The 18853-nt window shown below is 43.3% G+C and overlaps 1 protein-coding gene across 1 annotated transcript in view; it reads left to right on the forward strand.

The window, feature by feature from the left end:
* The first annotated feature begins 7327 nt into the window (after positions 1-7327).
* LOC134339868 (tudor domain-containing protein 15-like) overlaps positions 7328-18853 on the forward strand; it is a 115110-nt gene continuing 103584 nt past the window's right edge. Inside the window, exon 1 of the mRNA XM_063036699.1 lies at positions 7328-7437. The gene's annotated coding sequence lies outside the window, so the exon portion shown is untranslated. The remainder of the gene's footprint in view (positions 7438-18853) is intronic.

Genomic DNA, 18853 nt, shown 5'->3' on the forward strand with positions numbered 1-18853 from the left:
TTACATGCCCTTGCAGGCAATAAAGCATTTCTCACGCTTGCCTTCCTTTCCTTGTATTGTGGATTTCAAAAAGCCGAGGCATGTGTTGGGTTTGCTTAAGTCTGGAAAATAAGCTTACTTTGAACCATGCAATTAGATAGACCTCAGGTATTGAGTTGGTTCCTTGCCTTCCAATTCTCCTCCAGTAAAATTATAAGTTGACATGTCAAGGTTGAAATTGATATTTTTAAATTTTGTATTTCAGTTAATTGTAACCCACTGTTTTTGAGGGTTAAATTTCCTCTCAATGAATCAGGTGATTGCAGTTCTTGGTACTTATCAATGACAAATGACCTTGTACAGAAACAAAAGGTCACCTACTGTTTACAAATGCAATGTTTTCCCCCGCCCCCCCACAATGTTTAAGTATTTTGAAAGAAAATAGTTAACTGGTTATTTTATTTTTTAAAACATTAAAGGAGCCAACAGAAGTTATTGAACTAAAAGGAACAGCTTTTCAAATAGTTGGCATACATTTCTTAGATTTCAAATGATAACGGGAAGGATCTTTCACTACATGATAATGTGTGCCAAAGTCAACAGAGTGCTTCTGGTTATCACAAACAAGAGAAAATCTGCAGTTGTGGAAATCCAAGCAACACACACCAAATGCTGGAGGAACTCAGCAAGCCAGGTAGCATCTATGGAAAAGAGTATAGACAATAGACAATAGGTGCTGGAGTAGGCCATTCGGCCCTTTGAGCTAGCACCACCATTCACTGTGATCATGGCTGATCATCCACTATCAGTATCCAGTTTCTGCCTTATCCCCATAACCTTTGATTCCGCTATCTTTAAGAGCTCTATCCATCTCTTTTTTGAAAGTATCCAGAGACTTGGCCTCCACAGCCTTCTGGGGCAGAACATTCCATATATCCACCACTCTCTGGGTGAAAAAGTTTTTGAAAATGTTACCAACGCGTCCACAATTTCTAAAGCCACCTCCTTAAATATCTTGGGATGCAGACCATCAGGTTCTGGGGACTTATCAGCCTTCAGACCCAACAGCCTATCCAACACCATTTCCTGCCTAATATAAATTTCTTTCAATTCATCCATTACCCTAGGTCCTTTGGCCACTATTATATCTGGAAGATTGTTTGTGTCTTCCCTAGTGAAGACAGATCCAAAGTACCTGTTCAACCCGTATAGTCAACATTTTGGGCTGAGACTCTTCAGCAGGACTGGAGAGAAAAAAAAAGATGAGGGTTAGGGTTAAAAGGGGAGTGAGGAGGGAGAAACACAAGGGGATAGCTGACACTGGGAGGGAGAGAGATGAAGTAAAAAGCTGGGAAGATGATTGGTGAAAGAGATTTAGGGCTGGAGAAGGGGGAGTCTGATAGGAGAGGACAGAAGGCAATGAAAGAAAGAAAAGGGAGGAGGAGCACCAGAGGGAAGTAATGGGCAAGCAAGGTGAGAGAGAGAAAAGGGGATGGGGAATGGTGAAGGAAGAGAGGGGAGAGCCTTTACTGGAAGTCTGAGAAATTTCTCAAACTTCCAATAACGCCCCTACCTTCACCATTCCCCATCCCCTTTTCCCTCTCTCACCTTATCTCCTGCCTGCCCATCACCCCCCTCTGGTGCTCCGCCTTGCTTTTTCTTCCATGGCCTTCTGTCCTCTCCTATCAGACTCCCCCTTCTCCAGCCCTATATCTCTTTCACCAATCAACTTCCCAGCTCTTTACTTCACCCCCCTCCCAGTTTCACCTATCACCTTGTGTTTTCTCTCCTCTCCCCCCAGCTTTTAAATCTACTTGTCTTTTTTTTTTCTCCAATCCTGCTGAAGGGTCTCAGCCGAAATGTCGACTGTACTATTTTCCATTGAAGCTGTCTGGCCTGCTGAGTTCCTCCAGCATTTTGTGTGTGTTGCACCTTCTATCAGTTCAGAGCTGGTTTCAGAGGTCGTGATTGGTCAATTTGAAAATGACACTTGCTTACAGGATGTTGGGTGCCACACACTGAGTTAATCAAGCATAAATGCATTCTGGACCATGAAGTGCTATTATTGGTCCAGGTCCCACCCTGCATTACAAATAAAGGGCTCTTGAAGGAAACTTGTGTGTGAGAGTTGCCTGTTAAAGGAAACTTTATCCTTGTAAATGTAAAACCAGTTTTGAAGGAGGATGCAGTCAGTTTAAAGGCTGATTTATACTTGTGTGTACTAGCCTACACCGTAGCCTACGCAAGTGGGCTACGCCGTTGTGAGCATTTATACTTGTGCGTTGGTGGGTCTGCGTCGATCTGCAATTCACCACCAAAACGCTAGTTGGCGGTGAGGTTTCTATGCCACTGTGTTGAGTTTCTTCATGTTGAAACTCAACACGAAGAAACTCAAACTTCAAACAATGATGACCGAAACTGAAGGAGGGTGAATTTTCTGTGCTTGTCCGGCCACTGAGAGACGTGGACGAGGAAATGCATTTCAAATATTTTCAGATGTCGACAGGTAGATTTGAAGATTTGGTTCATCGTCTCCAACCATTTATTTTGCATACTCAGTATACTCAGAGACTGGCACTCACCATTCGAGTTTTCGCATCAGGTGGAAGTCAACAGGCCGTAGCAGCTAGCTACAAACTGGCGTCAAGCACAGGGTCCTCCATAATTTCGGAGTTCTGCAAAGCTTTATGGAGAGCATTGTGGCCAGAGTTCCTTCCTTGCCCTTCAGTCGTCCAATGGGAAGCTATTGCAGCGTAGGAGGAAATGCGAAGCTACCAAGCGGACCAATCATAGTTGTTGCAGTCTGTGTCACCGCGATGCGTAGTTACTTTTTTGTGAGGTGTGCATCAGGCTACGGTGTAGGGTATGCGGCTACGCCGTACCTACGGCGTTGATTTGACGCACAAGTATAAATTGGCCTGAAGGGATGCATCACATTTTGAAGCAGCAGTGAAATTTCACACAAATTAATTTGACTTCACTTACAGCCTCATTACAGATTATCAAATATGTAGTACCCAATTTCAATGGAAGGATCATATGTAATAGTATTCATAACTTTAAGGTTTTTCTTTTAAAGACTGTGTCAATGAACTAAATCATCTTTGATTTGCAGTGATATTTCGTAGATAATTCCAGTGAAAAAGAATGAGGATTCCATGAATAAATTAACAATTTATTACCTCACCTTCAGTTGTCTCCTATATATGAGTTACTAGATTCTACAATGGACCGTCTAATTATTAGGAAGTTGTTCAACACGGACTGTGATGAAGAAAACAAAGAATCATGCCACTACAATTAACAAAATTGTTGATGGTTTATGCGACTACACAGCTGCACTAGTACAGTGTTTCTGTGAAGCTCACAATTAATTACTAAAAGCCTGATGTGCATACTCAAACATGAGATTAGATAGATTCAAAGCACATTTATTATCAAAGAATATATAAATTTGTCTGCTTACAGGTAGCACAAAGCAAGAAGCCCAAATAACCTAATTGAGAAAAAGACCAAAAACCACTGCATAGAGAAGAAGAGAGAAAAAAACACGTAAGTCATACAAATAATAGAAGTAAACCAACAGCATTCTGAACCAGACTGAGTCCCCAGATCAGCTCCTGGAGAAGCCAGAGTAGACCCAAACCTCGGTCCCAATTCATCACACCAACAGGGCAAAAACGCACAGCAGCCAGACTATTTCACAACCTCAGCGCTGTGGAGAAAGGAATGAACATTCACAGGAGAGTGAGCAAAATCAGCCGAACCCTCGCCTCTGTTCCTGATACTTGGGCTTCCAGTGTATCAGAATCAGTTTTATCATCATCGGCACGTGAAGTGAAATTTGTTAACAAAGCAGCAACAGTTCAATGCAATACATAATATAGAAGAGAAAAAAATAATAAAATTAAAAAATAATAAATACGTAAATCAATTACAGTATACGTATATTGAATAGATTTTTTAAAAAGTGCGAAAAACAGAGATGCTGCATATTGAAAAAGTGAGGTAGTAAATCACTAGATTTACAACCTTCTGCACCTTCTTTCGGTCCTGTGCAGTAGCCCCTCCATACCAGACAGTGATGCAGCCTGTCAGAATGCTCTCCATGGTACAACTATAGAAGTTTTTGAGTGTGTTTGTTGAGATGCCAAATCTCTTCAAACTCCTAATGAAATATAGCTGCTGTCTTGCCTTCTTTATAACTACATCGATATTTTGGGACCAGGTTAGAACCTCAGAGATCTTGACACCCAGGAACTTGAAACTGCTCACTCTCTCCACTTCTGATCCCTCTATGAGGATTGTTATGTGTCCCTTCATCTTACCCTTCCTGACATCCACAATCAGCTCTTTCGTCTTACTGACATTGAGTGCCAGGTTGTTGTTTGTGGCACCACTCCACTAGTTGGCATATCTCACTCCTGTATGCCCTCTCGTCACCACCTGAGATTCTAACAACGGTTGTATCATCAGAAATTTATAGATGGAATTTGAGCTATGCCTAGCCACAGTGTCATGTGCATATGGAGAGTAGAGCAGTGGGCTAAACACACACCCCTGAGATGCGCCAATATTGATCGTCAGTGAGGAGAATATGTTATCACCAATCCGCACAGATTGTGGTCTTCCAGTTAGGAAGTTGATGATCCAATTGCAGAGGGCGGTACAGAGGCCCAGGTTCTGCAACTTATCCGACATTTAAATTGTCCACGCACTGGATAGTGTCACGTTCTCGGATTCAGGTCCCAGCACAGTGAAAGGCATGGGCTGTTTAGCCCGAAGCCATTCTCAATCTCATCAAATCGGTTTGGCCCTGAGCGGGATCCAATCTCATGCCTGGGTTAGGGCATCAAAATGCTTCCGCATTAACTCGTCTCCAAAATGCTCACTCCATCTCCAGCAGTGATACTACCAACTCCGTCTGTGACCCCAGCTCAAACGTGTTGTGCCTCGCAATGCCCCCAAACCAGCCTCACCGTTGCCTACCTCCTCACTGTCTTCAGTGCAATTCAGTGTATTCACCACAATTCGCTTCAGAAAAAAATGTTACAAGTAACGTTTTTAGTCAAATCTCTTGACTTTCGATCCACCAGTAAGCTGTCGCACATCTTCAGTAGCTCCATCCTAAACCAGAAGAGGTAATATATATAAAATTGCAGATGAAAATTTCAGCTTAACAATCTTTGAGGTTGTTGAAAATGGGATGCTAGTCAGAGAGTGATTATATTAGAATTGTCAGTGCTTATGGCAAGGCACAGGAGTCCTTAAATTGATGGACACATAAGCTGTTGGAGATGAATAACAATATTGAAATTAAAAACGAGAGCAAAGATGTTCAGAATGAGACCATATATGAACACAGGAAAAATGATCCTGTAAGTAAAATTAAGGCCAGATAGATATACAATGTAGGCAAACAAATTTGTATTGCACAGTGAAACTTATATATTACTAAGGAGAAATAGATAAATTGCAAAATCGATATATCCCAGCACCAGGCATTTTAAAAATTTACAACTTTGGAACCACAACCAGAGGTCAGGAATTTCAATTAATAATTAAACAGTTGCCTTGAAGATAATTCATTGCATTCCTAGTTTGGTGGATTCCTAGTCTGGATTTCTTATTAAGTGATAAATTTAGGCAAATGGGTGAGCATTTTGAGTTAAGCTACTTCATTCTCAAGATACAACATTTTAATGAGCTTGCAAAATAGGAAGAGGAAGAAAACTTCCAGGTTTTCAAGAAAATGTTTAGGAGACTGCATTGTTATAAAGTAAGAGTTAAAAATATCAAATTTTCTTTTGACCAAAAGTAACTAATCGGAAAGATAATCAGCATCATTTCTGCCACAATTGTTTTCAACAGTGGCACCCTACAAGGCTGAGTTCTCTAACCCTCCTCCTCTCACTTCCAGTACGCCCATAACTGTGTGGTCAGATTCTGCTCTAACACCATTTACAAGTTTGCAGATGACACACTGTAGTGAGCTGCCTCTCAAACCATAATGAAATGAAGTACAGGAAGGAGATGGAGTGCTCGGTGGCATAGTGTCAAAAAAATAAACATTCCCACAATGTCCGCAGAATAGAAGAGCTGGTCATTGATTTCAGGAAGTGGGGAACAGTACATTCCCCTGTCTGTATCAGTGGTGCTGAGGTGGAGATGGTTGAGAGTTTCAAGTTCCTAACTGTAAACATTATCAATAGCTTGTCCTGTTCAAGCCACATAGATGGTACAGCCAAGAAAGCTGCTTCCTCAGAAGGCTAAGGAAATTCAACATGTCCCTGATGACTCTCACCAATTTTTGAAGATACACCATAGAAAGCTTTCTATCTAGATGCATCACCACTTGATATGGCAACTGCTGTGCTCAAAACTCAATAAAATGCAGAGATCTGTAAACATAGCCCAGTCAATCATGAGGACATCCTTCCCTCCATTGACTCTGTATGCATTTCCCATTGACTTAGTAAAACAGCCAACATAACCAAGGCTTCCCTCCCAACTCAGCAAGTCTCTCTTCACCCCGCTAACATCAGAGAAAAGATATAAAAGCTTAACAGCATTCCACAAGGCTCAAGGACATCTTCTATTCCATTGTTATAAGATCCTTGAGGAAACCTCGAATATAACAAACATGAACTCTTGATCTCACAATTTCTCTTGTCAATTTATTTTACAATTTTATTTTGTCAATTTAATTTATCTTGCATTTTATTTGTCTATCTGCCCTACATTTTCTCTGTAACTGTAACACGATATTTTGCTTCCTGTTTTATTTCCCTCAACGAATGTATGGAATGATCTGTCTCGATAGCATGCAAATGGAAGCTTTTCACTTTACCTCAGTACATGTATCAATAGTAAACCAATTACCAATCGCTAACTGATGCAAGTTTAAGAGTAAATGCTGAAGAGAACGCTGATGTTGTCATTGGAGACAGAAAACCCAAAAATATCACTGAGCTTTGCTAGATTTCCACTAGACTTTACCATGGTATTGGTACCACTTCAGCAGTTTTTAGTGCCACAATAGTAAACATCTGTGATATATATATGATCTGTGTAGGAGAAGGCTTGTCAACAGGTTATGTCCAAAGTTCAAAATAAATTTTATTATCTGCGTACACACATGTCACCACATACAACCGTGAGATTCTTTTTCTGTGGGCATACTTAGCACATCTTTAGAACTGTAACTGTAAACATAAACATCAGGAAATGTTGACTGTAAACAAACTGTGTAAATGCAGGTATAGATAAATTGCAACAAATAATGAGCTGGAAATAACAATGTACCATAGAGTCCTTAAATGAGAGTAGCTATCCCCTTTTTTTCAAGAGCCTGATGGTCGCGGGGCAGTAACTGTTCTTGAACCTGGTGGCACAAGTCCTGAGGCACCTGTACCTTCTACCTAATGGCAGCAGCAAGAAAAGAGCATGGCCTGGGTGGTAAGAATCTTTGATGCTGTATGTTGCTTTTCTACAGCAAAGTTTCTTGTAGATGTGCTCAATGGTTGGAAGGGTTTTACCCATAATGTACTGTGCCAAATCCATTACCTTTTGTAGCTTTTTCCACGCAAAGGCATTGGTGCTCCTATACAAGGCCATATTGTAGCCAGTCAGCACACTTTCCACCGCACATCTATAGAAGTTTGCCAAGGTTTTTGATGACATGCTGAACCTCTGCAGATAGCTGAGGAACTACAGGCACTGTCGTGCTTTCTTCACAATAATATTTCTGTGATGGGTCCTGGACAGGTCCTTTGAGAAAATGGCACCCAGGGATTTAAAGTTACTAACCCTCTCCACCTCTGATCCTCCGATGGTTACTGGCTCACGGACCTCTGGTTTCCCTCTCCTGAAGTCTATAATCAGATCCTTGGTTTTATTAACATTGAGTGAGAAGTTGTTGTAATTACACCACTCAGCCAAGTTTTCAATATCCCCCCTTCCTGTATGCTGATTCATCATCCCGTTTGATACAGCCCACAACAGTGGTGCCATCAGCAAATTTGTATATGGTGGTGGAGCTGTACTTAGCCACACGGTCATCAGTGTAAAGCGAGTAAAGCAGGGGGCTAAGTACACACCCCTGTGGTATTCCTTTGCTGATGGAGATTGTGGAGGAGGTGTTTTTGCCGATCTGAACTGACTGGGGTTCTCAAGTGAGGAAATCCAGGATCCAATTACCCAAAGGGGTATTGAGGCCCAGGACTTGGAGTTTACTGATTCGTTTTGAGGGGATGATGGTATTAAAAGCTGATGAAGAGCATCCTGATGTATGCACCTTTGTTGTTCAGATCTTCCAGGGTTGTGTGAAGAGCCAACGAGATAGCATCTGCTGTGGACTTGTTGCTTTGGTAGTTGAATTGGAGCAGATCCAAGTCACCATTCAGACAGGAGCTGATATGCTTCAACACCAGCCTCTCAAAACACATCATCAGTGTGGATATCAGTTATACTGGGTGTTAGTCATTTAGACATGCTCTTCTTGGGCACCGGTATGATTGAAGCCTGCTTGAAGCAGGTGAGTACACACACTGCCAGAGTGAGAGATTGAAGATGTCCATGAGTACACCAGGTGGTTATTTGCACAGGTCTTCAGAACTTAGCCAGCTATTCTGTCTGGACTGGATGCTTTCATTGGATTCACTCTCATGTCATCTTCAGATACTGAGACCAAAGGGTCACCGGAAGATATGGGGGTCCACAATGGTTCCTCCTTGTGCTGGTGGTCAAAGTGAGCATAGAACGCATTAGGTTTATCTGGAAGTGAAACTCTGCTGTCCTCCATGTTGCAAAATTTAGCTTTGTAGGAAGTTATAGCATTTAAACCCTGCCACAGCTGTTAAGCATCCCTCATTGATTCCAGTCTAGTCTGGAATCTCCACTTCACCCAAGAGATGGCTTTCTGGAGATCATACCTGCACCTCTTGTAGCATTCTTGACTTCCAGTCTTGAATGCCTCTGATCTGGCTCTCAACAGGTTCTGGATTTCATTGTTCATCCAGGGCTTCTGACTGGGGGAAACCCTGAATGATTTCATGGAGGCACACTCATCCACAGCTGTTTTAATAAAGTCTGTAACAACCATGGTATAGTCATTCAGGTCCTCAGATGAGTTCTTGAACATGGTCCAGTCCAGTGACTCAAGGCAATCCTGTAACCATTCCTCAGCTTCCCTCGACCACCTCTTAGTTGTCTTGATCTCTGGAGCCTTGATCTTTAGGCTCTGTCTGTATGCAGGTAGTCAGAGTACAGCCAATGATCCGACTTGCCAAGATGCAGTATCAAGAAGAAATAATAGGCATTCCTTACAATGTAGCAGGGGTCTAGTGTGTTGGGACCTTTGGTGTAACAGGCTATGTGCTGATGATAATTGGGCCGGGTTTTCTTCAAACAGGCCTGCTTAAAGTCATCGACTATAATTTGAAATATGTCGGGATGGGCCATTTCTCGTTTGCATACAGCATCGTTCAGTTTCTTAAGTGATTATAATCGAACGCTGCTGGTATGTAAACTGTACTCAGGATCACGGATGAGAAATCCGGAGGCAAGTAGAATGGTCTCCATTTAATCATTAGTTGTTCTAAGTCAAAAAGCTGACATAACCCCAACATCCGTGCACCAACGAGAATTGACTGAAAAGCACCGTTTTGCTTGCCAGAGTTCCAGGTTCGATCCATTCTGAAAATTGTAAAATCTTCTGGTCGGATAGCAACATTCTGTCATGTTCGTTGTTAACCAAGTCTCAATGCAACTAACGATTGAGATCAGCCTCATCTGCCTCTGATACAGTGGCCTTGCCCTGAGACCATCAATCTTATTTTCAAGTGACTGTACACTTGCTAACAAGATAGGCAGAGGAGGCCTCATCCGCCTGCACTTCAGCCTGCTTTGAATACCATCTATCCTGCTGGATTTTCAGCCTTGGCCTTGGGCTTGGCATTGACACTTTGAGGGACCACACTTAAATACGCCACATTTAACTGTTGAACATGAGATCTGACGATCATTTATGTAATTTCATAGTCCATCGTTAAGAGGAAATTTACATCCTGCAGACTGAAGAAAAAGTAGTTCAAAAGGAGTATATTTAAGAGGAAAACTGGTACAATTTCCTGCAGCCCACAGAGAATCTCCGAAGTACACTGGCACCATCTCTACAGTGGTACAATACCACAAGACCATAAGACATGGCCTAATTCTGCTCCTTTGCCCGAAGAGTCTGTTCCGCCATTGCATCATGGCTGATTTATTACCCCTCTCAAGCCCATTCTCCTGCTTTCTGTACTGTACCTTACAATTTTTAATATTAATACACTTTAGTTTATTATTTATGTGTGATTCATCTGTAGATTTTATTACTACCTTCTTTAAGTTATCGTATGCCATGCGTACCACTGTGTTTTACACCCTGGTTCGGAAAAACATTGTCTCATTTCTATACACATGTCATGGTTATACACAAAATATACATGCATATTATGTAATGACAATAAATTTGACTGGAATTTCTAAGCATAATAGCTATACAGGATGAACTCATACATGACAACTGTGTTGCCCAGCAAACTAGTCACATCTGCTTTCCTTTGCCACACAACCCTATAAACCTCTCCTATCCATGTACTTTTCTGGATAGATTTTAAATGTTGCTAAGTGCCTGTTTCTGGCTGATCATTCCAAATGTGCACCACCCTTTGCATAAAGAAACTGCCCCGATGTCTCTTATAAATCTCTCACCTCCGATCTTAAACCTATGGCCTCTTGGTTTTAGCAACCTCTCCCTGGGAAAAAGACTATGTGCTTTCACTTGTCCATGTCTCTCATAATCTTATACAGTACATCTCTATCAGGTCACTCCTCAATCAAGGAATGAAGTCCTTGTCTATGCAAGCTCTCCTTATAACTCGGGCTCCCAAATCTAAGTGAAATCCTGGTAATTTTTCTTGCATTCTTTCTAGTTCAATAATTTCTTTCCTATAATACGATGAGAAAAACAGTGCACTGTGTTCAATGTACAGCCTCACCAACATCTTATATAACTGTAACATAACTTATTAACTTCTGTACTCAATACCCTCACTGATGAAGGCCAATGTTCCAAATGCCTTCTTCAGCACCTGATCTGTCTGTGACATCACTTTTAGCAAACCATACACTTGCACTCCTAGGCTCTTTGGTTCTATAACAGTCACCAAGTCATCATTTGCTGTATAAATCCTACCCTGATTTGATTTCCCATAATTCAATACCGCACACATTAATTGACACAACTAGTTGTAATAAGTGAAAGTTGTATATACCACTACACTGCACAACCGAAGAATTAAGTTCTGATTTTGCCATTTGAAGACTTCCTGAAGGAGTTGTGTCAGGTAATGTTCAATCGTACAAATTGTTTTATGTACAAATGATTCATGCAGAACAATGCAATAAAACACTATTTCACTTGTCCAGATGGGAAAGGTTAAGTTGCATGGTGAAGCTGACACTGAAGAAACAGGTTATGAAAGAGGTTGACTGAAGTTTATCATGAATATTGATGTAGCATTTTTCTTATGCTATAAGACAACACCATACTCCACAGCAAAATATATGGTGGCTGAAATGATATTGAATTATGGACTCAAAAATGATTGACCCTTATCAGTCCTAGTACGGATGGGAAAATGGAAGAGCCACAATTAAAATAGAAAATGCATTACAACCAAGCCACAAACAGAATAACTTCAACCTGCACGTTACAGATTGTGCATGGAATCCTCACAGCAGATCAGAGAGGAGAATATGGAAAATCAGAAAATAGTAAGTAAAGGAATTACCTGTAAAAATTAGAGAAAAATTCCCTAAAATTCATGTAAATCATTCAATCCTTAATGCAAAGGATACACCAGGAGAATAGCAAAGACTGCAAAGCTCCCTTCAAATGAATCAAATGTGATATTTCTAATGAGAATTGAAGTCAAAGTACATTTCAATTCCAGAGATAGATGCCACTTAAACAGTAGTGGTGAATCTGCAACACCAGCACACCTGTGAAGATCAAAGTGCAGAAACCAATGCCTCAGTTATATTAATACCATGTTAAACCAATTTATGTTTATTAAAAATAAAACAAGGGAAATAAAGTGCACGTGCTCAATAAGTTCTTAAGCTGTAGCAAGATCCATTACACCATACGTCAAAGTATGAGTGTTTATTCAAAGGCTTTTCATAGACTGTGGAACATTGTAAAAAATATTGTTGCAATCCACAGAGCTTTCAGTCATGCAATACAAACCTTAAATCGCTAACAGAAAAAACAATCACAATTCACAATAAGAGATAGATAAATAGATATAATAACTTAGTATTCTTGAACAACAACTTAGGCAGGTAGTCACACTGGGACCTGGGGAGACAGATAAGTGGGTAACAGTCAGGAGAGGGAAGGGCAGGAGTCAGAGGCTAGAGGCTGAGAGCATGCCTGTGGCTGTACCCCTTGTCAAAAAGTACACCTGCTTGAGTACTGCTGGGGGGGACAGCCTACCTGGGGGAAGCAACAGTGGCCGTGCCTCTGGCATAGAGTCTGGCCCTGTGGCTCAGAAGGGTAGGGAAAGGAAGAGGATGGCAGCAGTGATAGGGGACTTTATAGTTAGGTGGTCAGACAGGCAATTTTGTGGACACAGGAGAGAAGCACAGATGGTAGTTTCCCTCCAAGGTGCCAGGGTCCGGGATGTTTCTGATCGCGTCCATGATATCCTGAAATGGGAAGGAGAACAGCTAGAGGTCGTGGTACATATTGGTACCAACAACTTAGGCAGGAAAAGGGAGGAGGTCCCGAAAGCAGAATACAGAGAGTTAGGAAGAAAGTTGAGAAGCAGGACCACAAAGGTAGTCATCTCAGGATTGCTGCCTGTGCCATGTGACAGTGAGTATAGGAATAGAGTGAAGTGGAGGATAAATGCGTGGCTGAGGGATTGGAGCAGGGGGCAGGGATTCAGATTTCTGGATCATTGGGACCTCTTTTGGGCCAAGAGTGACCTGTACAAAAAGGACGGGATGCACTTGAATCTCAGGGGGACCAATATCCTGGCAGGGAGGTTTGCTAAGGCTGTTGGGGAGAGTTTAAACTAGGATTGCTGGGGGGTGGGAACCAAACTGAAGAGACGAAGGAAGAGGCAGTTGACTCACAAACAGAGAAAGCTTGGAGACAGTGTGAGGGGTGTTGGGATAGGCAGGTGATAGAGAAGGGACATGCTCAGAACGATGGTTTGAGATGTGCCTATTTTAATGCAAGGAGTATTATGAACAAAGCAGATGAACTTAGAGCATGGCTCAGTACTTAGAGCTATGATGTTGTGGCCATCACAGAGACTTGGATTGCTCGGGCAGGAATGGTTACTTCGAGTGCCAGGCTTTAGATGTTTCAGAAAGGACTGGGAGGGAGGCAAAAGAGGTGGGGGAGTGGCACTGCTGATCAGAGTTAGTGTCACGACTACAGAAAAGGAGGAAGTCATGGAGGGATTGTCTACAGAGTCTCTGTGGGTGGAAGTTAGGAACAGGAAATGGTCGATAACCCTACTGGGTGTTTTTTCAGAACAGTGGTCCCCAATCACTGGGCCGCGGTCTGGTAGCGGGCCGCGAGGAAACAATATGATTTGGCGACATGACTGTGTTGCTGACTTGCCAGTTGCCACCTTCTTGCCCAGACTTTTGGCGGCAGAGATATTGCCAAATGTAACTGACCAAAAAACATTTTTCTTAAAGGAAAATATTTTAGAAAAAGGATGGTATGTAATTTTCATGCAGATAATTTCAGCATGTAAAAAGCCGGGAAAAAGCCAAAAACCCAAATGCATTTCCTGACGCCGACTAAATTGGAAAAAAGTCAGATTGCTGGAATTTGACGCCAAAAAAGCCAATCTGGTAACCCTGTTATGAGTCAGCTGCACCTTTCCTCATTCCCTGTCACACCCTCTGTTGAACGCACGCAGGGTCATTACGCACGTGTCATCCATGTCAGCACAGACAGTAGATCAACTCCTCAAGCTTGCAAATGACGATGGGCTGAAATATTTGACATAACATCTCTGCCGGCATTCTGGATCAAAGTCAAGTCTGAATATCCTGAGATAGCCACGAATGTACTGAAAACGTTGCTTCCATTCCAACATCATATCTCGGCAAAGCGGAATAGACTGGACATAATGAACCCCCTTCGAGTATCACCCCTCGATGGGATCATCTTGTTGCAGGGAAACAAGCCCAGGGATCCCACTGATTCAGCGATATTGCTGCGTTGCAATGATTTTATATGTTCACACGTGGAAAATATGTGCTGTGTGATTAATATCCAAACGTTACTTAAAATGTTATGATACTATTGACTTATAAGTGACATATCATAGTCATAGTCATACTTTATTGATCCCGGGGAAAATTGGTTTTCGTTGATCACTATAATTGACTTAACACTATATTCATGCGAGGAAAATATGCACCATGTATTTAGTATTAAATTCGTTAGATAAACCCTTTTAGAAACAAAATTGAGTTTATTAGCCACTTATAAGTGACTTATAGTTAGAACATAGAACATAGAATAGTACAGCACAGTACAGGCCCTTCGGCCCACAATGTTGTGCCGACCCTCAAACCCTGCCTCCCATATAAGCCCCCACCTTAAATTCCTCCATATACCTGTCTAGTAGTCTCTTAATCTTCACTAGTGTATCTGCCTCCACCACTGACTCAGGCAGTGCATTCCACACACCAACCACTCTCTGAGTAAAAAATCTTCCTCTAATATCCCCCTTGAACTTCCCATCCCTTACCTTAAAGCCATGTCCTCTTGTATTGAGCAGTGGTGCCCTGGGGAAGAGGCGCTGGCTATCCACTCTATCTATTCCTCTTATTATCTTGTACACCTCTATCATGTCTCCTCTCATCCTCCTTCTCTCCAAAGAGTAAAGCCCTAGCTCCCTTAATCTCTGATCATAATGCATACTTTCTAAACCAGGCAGCATCCTGGTAACATACATCAAAGTTGCTGGTGAACGCAGCAGGCCAGGCAGCCCCAGTTAGAGAAGTCGATGTTCATGCCATCAGGTTGGAGGCTACCCATACGGAATATAAGGTGTTGTTCCTCCAATCTGAGTGTGACTTCATCTTTACAGTAGAGGAGGCCGTGGATAGACATGTCAGAATGGGAATGGGATGTGGAATTAAAATGTGTGGCCACTGGGAGATCCTGCTTTCTCTGGCGGACAGAGCGTAGATGTTCAGCAAAGCGGTCTCCCAGTCTGCATCGGGTCTCACCAATATATAAAAGGCCACATCGGGAGCACCGGACGCAGTATATCACCCCAGTCGACTCACAGGTGAAGTGATGCCTCACCTGGAAGGACTGTTTGGGGCCCTGAATGGTGGTAAGGGAGGAAGTGTAAGGGCATGTGTAGCACTTGTTCCGCTTACACGGATAAGTGCCAGGAGGGAGATCAGTGGGGAGGGATGGGGGGGACGAATGGACAAGGGAGTTGTGTAGGGAGCGATCCCTGCGGAATGCAGAGAGGGGGGGGGAGGGAAAGATATGCTTAGTGGTGGGATCCCGTTGGAGGTGGCGGAAGTTACGGAGAATAATATGTTGGACCCGGAGGCTGGTGGGGTGGTAGGTGAGGACCAGGGGAACCCTATTCCTAGTGGGGTGGTGGGAGGATGGAGTGAGAGCAGATGTACGTGAAATGGGGGAGATGCGTTTAAGAGCAGAGTTGATAGTGGAGGAAGGGAAGCCCCTTTCTTTAAAAAATGAAGACATCTCCCTCGTCCTAGAATGAAAAGCCTCATCCTGAGAGCAGATGCGGCGGAGACGGAGGAATTGCGAGAAGGGGATGGCGTTTTTGCAAGAGACAGGGTGAGAAGAGGAATAGTCCAGATAGCTGTGAGAGTCAGTAGGCTTATAGTAGACATCAGTGGATAAGCTGTCTCCAGAGACAGAGACAGAAAGATCTAGAAAGGGGAGGGAGGTGTCGGAAATGGACCAGGTAAACTTGAGGGCAGGGTGAAAGTTGGAGGCAAAGTTAATAAAGTCAACGAGTTCTGCATGCGTGCAGGAAGCAGCACCAATGCAGTCGTCGATGTAGCGAAGGAAAAGTGGGGGACAGATACCACTTCTCTAACTTCCGCTAGGCCCCACCTCCCCCTCGTACCCCATCTGTTACTCTTTTTTATGCACACATTCTTTCTCTCACTCTCCTTTTTCTCCCTCTGTCCCTCTGAATATACCTCTTGCCCATCCTCTGGGTCACCCCCCCCCCCGTCTTTCTTCCCGGACCTCCTGTCCCATGATCCTCTCGTATCCCCTTCTGCCTATCACCTGTCCAGCTCTCGGCTCCATCCCTCCCTGTCCTGTCTTCTCCTATCATTTTGCATCTCCCCCTCCCCCTCCAGCTTTCAAATCCCTTACTCACTCTTCCTTCAGTTAGTCCTGACGAAGGGTCTCGGCCTGAAACGTCGACTGCGCCTCTTCCTATAGATGCTGCCTGGCCTGCTGCGTTCACCAGCAACTTTGATGTATGTTGCTTGAATTTCCAGCATCTGCAGAATTCCTGTTGTTAGCATCCTGGTAAATCTCCTCTGTACCCTTTCCAATGCTTCCACATCCTTCCTATAGTGAGGCGACCAGAACTGGACACAATACTCCAAGTGTGGCCTAACCAGAGTTTTACAGAGCTGCATCATTACATCGCGACTCTTAAACTCTATCCCTCGATTTATGAAAGCTAACACCCCATAAGCTTTCTTAACTACCCTATCCACCAATGAGGCAACTTTCAGGGATCTGTAGACATGTACCCCGAGTTCCCTCTGCTCCTCCACACTACCACGTTATCTGCCATTTACTTTGTACTCTGCCTTGGAGTTTGTCCTTCCAAAGTGTACCACCTCACACTTCTCCGGGTTGAACTCCATCTGCCACTTCTCAGTCCACTCCTGCATCCTATCAATGTCTCTCTGCAATCTTTGACAATCCTCTACACTATCTACAACACCACCCACCTTTGTGTAGTCTGCAAACTTGTCAACCCACCCTTCTACCCCCACATCCAGGTCATTAATAAAAATCACGAAAAGTAGAGGTCCCAGAACAGATCCTTGTGGGACACCACTAGTCACAATCCTCCAATCTGAATGTACTCCCTCCACCACCATCCTCTGCCTTCTGCAGGCAAGCCAATTCTGAATCCACCTGGCCAAACTTCCCTGGATCCCATGCCTTCTAACTTTCTGAATAAGCCTACCATGTGGAACCTTGTCAAATGCCTTACTAAAATCCATATAGATCACATCCACTGCACTATCCTCATCTATCTGCCTGGTCACCTCCTCAAAGAACTCTATCAGGCTTGTTAGACACGATCTGCCCTTCACAAAGCCATGCTGACTGTCCCTGATCAGGCCATGATTCTCTAAATGCCTATAGATCCTATCTCTAAGAATCTTTTCCAACAGCTTTCCCACCACAGCCGTAAGGCTCACTGGTCTATAATTACCTGGACTATCCTTACTACCTTTTTTGAACAAGGGGACAACATTCGCCTCCCTCCAATCCTCCGGTACCATTCCCATGGAAAATGAGGACATAAAGATCCTAGCCAGAGGCTCAGCAATCTCTTCCCTCGCCGCGTGGAGCAGCCTGGGGAATAGTCCGTCAGGCCCCGGGGACTTATCTGTCCTAATGTATTTTAACAACTCCAACACCTCCTCTCCCTTAATATCAACATGCTCCAGAACATCAACCTCTCTCATATTGTCCTTACCATCATCAAGTTCCCCCTCATTGGTGAATACTGAAGAGAAGTATTCACTGAGGACCTCGCTCACTTCCACAGCCTCCAGGCACATCTTCGCACCTTTATCTCTAATCGGTCCTACCTTCACTCCTGTCATCCTTTTTTTCTTCACATAATTGAAGAATGCCTTGGGGTTTTCCTTTACCCTACTCGCCAAGGCCTTCTCATGCCCCCTTCTTGCTCTTCTAAGCCCCTTCTTAAGCTCCTTTCTTGCTTCCCCATATTCCTCAATAGACCCATCTGATCCTTGCTTCCTAAACCTCATGTATGCTGCCTGTTTCCACCTGACTAGATTTTCCACCTCACTTGTCACCCATGGTTCCTTCACCCTACCATTCTTTATCTTCCTCACCGGGACAAATTTATCCCTAACATCCCGCAAGAGATCTGTAAACATTGACCACATGTCCATAGTACATTTCCCGCAAAAACATCATCCCAATTCACACCCGCAAGTTCTAGCCTTATAGCCTCATAATTTGCCTTTCCCCAATTAAAAATTTTCCTGTCCTCTCTGATTCTATTCTTTTCCATGATAATGCTAAAGGCCAAGGAGCGGTGATCATTGTCCCCCAGATGCCCACCCACTAAGAGATCTGTGACCTGACCCGGTTCATTACCTAGTACTAGATCTAGTATGGCATTCCCCCTGGTCAGCCTGTCCACATACTGTGACAGGAATCCATCCTGGACAGATTTAACAAACTCTGCCCCATCTAAACCCTTGGAACTAATCAGGTGCCAATCAATATTAGGGAAGTTAAAGTCACCCATGATAACAACTCTGTTATTTTTGCACCTTTCCAAAATCTGCCTCCCAATCTGCTCCTCAGTATCTCTGCTGCTACCAGGGGGCCTATAGAATACCCCCAGTAGAGTAACTGCTCCCTTCCTGTTCCTGACTTCCACCGATATTGACTCAAAAGAGGATCCTGCAACATTACCCACCCTTTCTGTAGCTGTAATAGTATCCACCCCTCCTCCCCTTTTTCCACCCTCTCTATCCCTTTTAAAGTGCTGAAATCCAG

The sequence above is a fragment of the Mobula hypostoma genome, chromosome 2, assembly GCF_963921235.1.
Source record: "Mobula hypostoma chromosome 2, sMobHyp1.1, whole genome shotgun sequence".
NCBI lineage: Eukaryota > Metazoa > Chordata > Chondrichthyes > Myliobatiformes > Myliobatidae > Mobula > Mobula hypostoma.